We start from the raw sequence: 6000 nt of genomic DNA, 5'->3' as shown, positions 1-6000 counted from the left end.
TAGTTTGTAATTATGTTGTTTAATCTCAAACAACAAAATAATCTCCATTGTTTGAGATGCTGAAATGTAAAGTTTATTGTAATTGTTATCATGGTTGACATTGATATAGCTATGGTCACAACAACACTTTGTATGGCGCCTTTAATGTAGAAAAATGTCCCAAGGCATTTCACAGGCATCAGGGAAAAAAGTGGTTGCCGAGCCAAAGGAGGAGATATTAGGAGCAGGAGAGGTGGGTTGGCCATCTGGCTTGTATTCTGTTTTCTAAAAAAAACAAAGTTTGAAGTCTTCGTGTTTGCTTTTCCTCATACCAGGTGACATCCTAGTGAATCTGCGTTGTACACTCTCTTAAAGCCTCAATATACTTTCAGTAGTGTTGAGCCCAATACTGCGCACACAACTCTGATTGAGGTCTTATTCAGGTTTTCTAAAGCCTCATCATTACCTCTTGGCTTTCCTATTCATTTGCGCATCGCCCAGTTTATGCGCAAGAAATCTACATTCCACTTACCAATTTTGCATTGGGATGTCCCTATCAGCATTGCTAGGGGCCCAGAATAAGACAGCACCCTGCTTCCCTTTCAGAAGGGTTTGAAGCACCAGTACAGTTAAATCTTAAAGGATATAATTAGTGAGCTTGAGGAAGTAGCATTGGTGAGTTACAATGCATTGGCAAGGAGAAGCAAGAACTTGCTATCTAGATGGTTGCTTAGCTGCCATCAATGATTGCCTGTATTTGTATTTCTGGTGTGTACCCTTCACCAGATGTTGACTGGCCTGCTGTGTATTTCCAGCATTTTCTGTTTTTTCCAATTTTCACTCCATTCCATCTAATAATGAAAAACACCACCAGTAAATTTATATTAAAAACAGAAAATGCTGGAATGCACAGTAGGCCAGCATTTGTAAAGGGGAAAAAAAGACAAGGTATGGGGAAAGTGCACAGCTCTATCATAATATTGTTATTTAGGGGGAAAGGAGTTGGAAGTGCTGGGAAAGCTGACAAATTTGATACATGTATGGGCAGCACATTGGCTGATACTTTAGATGACGTGAATGCTAGTCTGAGGTGAAGGCAGAAAAGTTAATGGTGGTGACCTCGACTGCCACTGGCAGTGCCATACCTTTGTTTAAGATTGGTTGCAGAGCTCTTTGTAGCAGATGGCACAGCTCTTCAGCTGCCTCTGGAGGTAATTGTCATCTGAATACAACAACAACTTGCATTTATATAGCACCTTTTAATGTAGTAAAATGTCCAAAGGTACTTCACAGGAGCGCAATCAGACAAAAACAATTAACACCGAGATAAAGCAGGTGACATTAGGACAGATGACTAAAAGCTTGGTCAAAGTGGTAGGTTTTAAGGAGCATCTTAAAGTAGGAGAGGCAGGGAGGGAATTCCAGAGCTTGGGGCCTAGACAGCTGAAGGCACAGTCGCCAATGGTGCGGTGAAGGAAGTCAGGGATGCACGAGGCCAGAATTGGAGGAGTGCAGAATTCTCGGAGGGTTGTAGGGCTGGAGGAGGTTACAGAGATGGAGGGATTTGAACACAAGGATGAGAATTTTTAAATCAAGGCATTGGCTCCTAGTTCCCAAATGTAGGTCAGCAAACACAGGAGTGATGGATGAAGGGATTTGCTTTATTATTATCACAATAATACATTGTGCATTATACTGTATAAACATTCCAATCCTTAGAAACATTGTATCATCCAACTTACTGTGAGCAATGCCATGGAAGATTTGATAGTACTATACTAAGAACCTTTTATTCCAACCTTTTTAAAGCCCATAATGGTGGGTGCGGCTAATCCAACTCTTTCTATTGATTATGCAGATGATATTCAGCTGTTTTAAATTCTTTTTAAAAGGAATTAGATGATTGCTTGAAAAAAGAGGAACGAGTGGAGAAAATTACCAGCACAGACTTGATGGGCCAAATGGCCGGCTTCTGTGCTTGTAGCATTATATAATTGTATCTTTATGCCTCTAGCTCTCTGATGCTAAAAATAAAACAAATGTAAAATCAAAATAAAACATTAAAATGTAATTGAAACAAAGAATTTTTAAAAAATCACACAGGACAACCGTTGCCCCTTGATGAGCTCCTTCAGTCACATGAAGTCACCGAATAACTAGGGCGGTAGAGAAGGCTTTAAACTAAATAAAGTGGGGGGGCTCAGGTGGGGCGAAGTTTAGATTGATAGAGAAAAGACAAGAAGTAGTACAGGAAAGTGATGGGGATAAGGATAAAGAGAGTGTGTCAGGAAAGGACAGAGCATCCAAACATAAGAGTGCACTAGCAAATGGGGCTGGGGTAGGAAAGAATGGTAAAAAGACAAAATTAAAGGTTCTTTATCTGAATGTGCGCAGCATTCGTAATAAGATAGATGAATTGATGGCACAAATAGAAACAAATGGGTATGATCTCGTGGCCATTACAGAGATGTGGTTGGGAGCTAAATATTCAGGGTTATTTAACATTTCAGATGGTTAGGAGAAAAGGTAAAGGTGGTGGGGTAGCTCTGTTGATAAAGGATGAAATTGGTATAATAGTGAGAAATGATCTTGGCTCAGAAGATCAATTTGGGTGGAGGTAAGAAATAGCAAGGGAATGAAATCACTGGTGGGAGTAGTATATAGGCCCCCTAACAGTAGCTACACTGTAGGGCAAAATATAAATCAGGAAATAAGGGGGTCTTGTAAAAAAGGTAATGCAATAATGATGGGCGATTTTAACTTTCACATAGATTGGATAAATCAAATTAGCAAAAATAGCCCTAAGGAGGAGTTCATAGAGTGTATTAGGGACTGTTTCTTAGAGCAATACATCAGGGAACTAACCAGGGAACAGGCCATTTTGGATCTGGTAATGGGTAACGAAACAGGATTAATTAATGATCTCAAAGTAAAGGATCCCTTGGGAAGCAGTGATCACAACATGATAGAATTTCACATCCAGTTTGAGCGCGAGGATCTTGGGTCTGAAACAACTGTATTAAACTTAAATATAGGCAATTATAAAGGAATGAGGGCGGAATTAGCAAACATTTAAAAAGATATTTTATGACTCGCAACAAAAATACATCCCTGTTAGGAGGAAAGAATCCACAAAAAGGGTGAACCAACCATGGCTAACTAAGGAAGTCAGGCATGGTATCAGGTTAAAAGAAAAAGCATACAACATGGCAAAGATTACTGGTAAGCTGAAGATTGGGAACACTTTTAAAAACCAGCAAAGCATAACTAAAAGAATAATAAAGAGGGAGAAAATAAATTATGAAAGTAAACCAGCAAGGAATATAAAAACTGACAGTAAAAGTTTCTACATGTATATCAAAAGGAAGAGGGTAGCTAAAGTAAACATTGGTCCCTTGGAGGATGAGACTGGGGAAATAATAATGGAAAACAAGGAAATGGCAGAGGAATTGAACAGATATTTTGTATCTGTCTTCACAGTAGAAGACACTAATAATATACCAATAATAGTAGAAAATCAAGGGGCAAAGGGGAGGGAGGAACTAAAAACAATCACTATCACAAGAGAAAAAGTACTTGGTAAACTAATGGGTCTAAAGGCTGACAAGTCCCCTGGACCTGATGGCTTGTATCCGAGGGTCTTAAACGAAGTGGCTAAAGAGATAGTGGATGCATTGGTTGTAATCTTCCAGAATTCACTAGATTCTGGAAAGGTCCCAACAGATTGGAAAACCGCAAATGTAACACCCCTGTTCAAGAAGGGAGTGAGACAGAAAGGAGGTAACTATAGACCAGTTAGCCGAACATCTGTCACTGGGAAAATGCTAGAATCCATTATTAAGGAAGTAGTAGCAGGACATTTGGAGACTCATAATACAATCAAGGAGAGTCAACATGGTTTTATGAAGGGGAAATTGTGTCTGACAAATTTATTAGAGTTCTTTGAGGAAGTAACGGGCAGGGTGGATAAAGGGGAACCAATGGATGCAGTATATTTGGATTTCCAAAAGGCATCCAATAAGGTGCCACATAAAAGATTACTGCATAAGATAAGAGCTCATGGTGATGGGGGTAATATACTGGCATGGATAGAGGATTGGCTAACTAACAGAAAACAAAGAGTCAGGATAAAAGGGTCATTTTCAAAATGGCAATCTGTAACTAGTGGGGTGCTGCAGGGCTCAGTGCTGGGGCCTCAACTATTTACAATATATAGTAATGACTTGGATGAAGGAACAGAGTGTATTGTGGCCAAATTTGCTGATGATACAAAGATAGGTGGAAAAGCAAGTTGCGATGAGGACACAAAGTGTCTGCAAAGGGATATTGACAGGTTAAGTGGATAGGGTGGTGAAGAAGGCATTCAGCATGCTTGGTTTCATTGGTCAGAACATTGAATACAGGAGTTGGGATGTCTTGTTGAAGTTGTACAAGACATTAGTAAGGCCACACTTGGAATACTGTGTACAGTTCTGGTCACCCTATTATAGAAAGGATATTATTAAACTAGAAAGAGTGCAGAAAAGATTTACTTGCTCTCGAGGCAGTACAAAGAAGGTTCACTCGGTTAATCCCGGGGATGAGGGGGCGGACATATGAGGAGAGGTTGAGTAGATTGGGACTCTACTCATTGGAGTTCAGAAGAATGAGAGGCGATCTTATTGAAACATATAAGATTGTGAAGGGTCTTGATCGGGTGGATGCGGTAAGGATGTTCCCAAAGATGGGTGAAACTAGAACTAGGGGGCATAATCTTAGAATAAGGGGCTGCTCTTTCAAAACTGAGATGAGGAGAAACTTCTTCACTCAGAGGGTGGTAGGTCTGTGGAATTTGCTGCCCCAGGAAGCTGTGGAAGCTACATCATTAGATAAATTTAAAACAGAAATAGACAGTTTCCTAGAAGTAAAGGGAATTAGGGGTTATGGGGAGCGGGCAGGAAATTGGACATGAAGCTGAGTTCGGATCGGTCAATGCCCTGTGGGTGGCGGAGAGGGCCCAGGGGCTATGTGGCCGGGTCCTGCTCCGACTTCTTGTGTTCTTTAGATTTGTGGTTGGGATCAGATCAGCCATGATCTTATTGAATGGCGGAGCAGGCTCGAGGGGCCGATTGGCCTACTCCTGCTCCAATTTCTTATGTTCTTATGTTCTTATGCTACCGGGACTTGATGGTTTGACTTATAGGGAGAGGTTGGATAGGCTGAGACTTTTTTCCCTGGAGAGTAGGAGGTTTCGGGGTGATCTTATAGAAGTCTATAAAATAATGAGGGGCATAGATAAGGTAGATAGTCAAAATCTTTTCCCAAAGGTAGGGGAGTCTATAACGAGGGGGCATAGATTTAAGGTGAGAGGGGAGAGATACAAAAGGGTCCAGAGGGGCAATTTTTTCACTTAAAGGGTGGTGAGTGTCTGGAACGAGCTGCCAGAGGTGGTAGTAGAGGCGGGAACAATTTTGTCTTTTAAAAAGCATTTGGACAGTTACATGGGTAAGATGGGTATAGAGGGATATGGGCCAAGTGCAGGCAATTGGGACTAGCTTAGTGGTATAAACTGGGCGACATGGACATGTTGGGCCGAAGGGCCTGTTTCCATGTTGTAAACTTCTATGATTCTAAGTGAATGGGCAAAAATTTGGCAGATGGAATATAATGTGGGAAAATGTGAAGTCATCCACTTTGGGAGGAAAAATAAAAAAGCAAAATATTATTTGAATGGAGAAATACTACAAAATGCTGCAGTACAGAGGGATCTGGGTGTCCTCGTACATGAAACTCAAAAAGTCAACATACAGGTGCAGCAGGTAATCTGGAAAGCAAATGAAATATTGGCCTTTATTTCTAGGGGGATGGAGTGTAAAAGCAGGGAAGTCATGCTATAACTGTACAGGGTGCTGGTGAGATCACACCTGGAATACTGCGTACTGTTCTGGTGCCCTTATTTAAGGAAGGACATACTTGCATTGGAGGCAGTTCAGAGAAGGTTCACTAGGTTGATTCCGGGTTTGAAAGGGTTGTCTTATGAGG

Source organism: Heptranchias perlo, chromosome 16, assembly GCF_035084215.1.
Source record: "Heptranchias perlo isolate sHepPer1 chromosome 16, sHepPer1.hap1, whole genome shotgun sequence".
NCBI classification, from domain to species: domain Eukaryota; kingdom Metazoa; phylum Chordata; class Chondrichthyes; order Hexanchiformes; family Hexanchidae; genus Heptranchias; species Heptranchias perlo.
The sequence above is the reverse complement of the archived record's forward strand: the minus strand, read 5'-3'. Positions refer to the sequence as shown.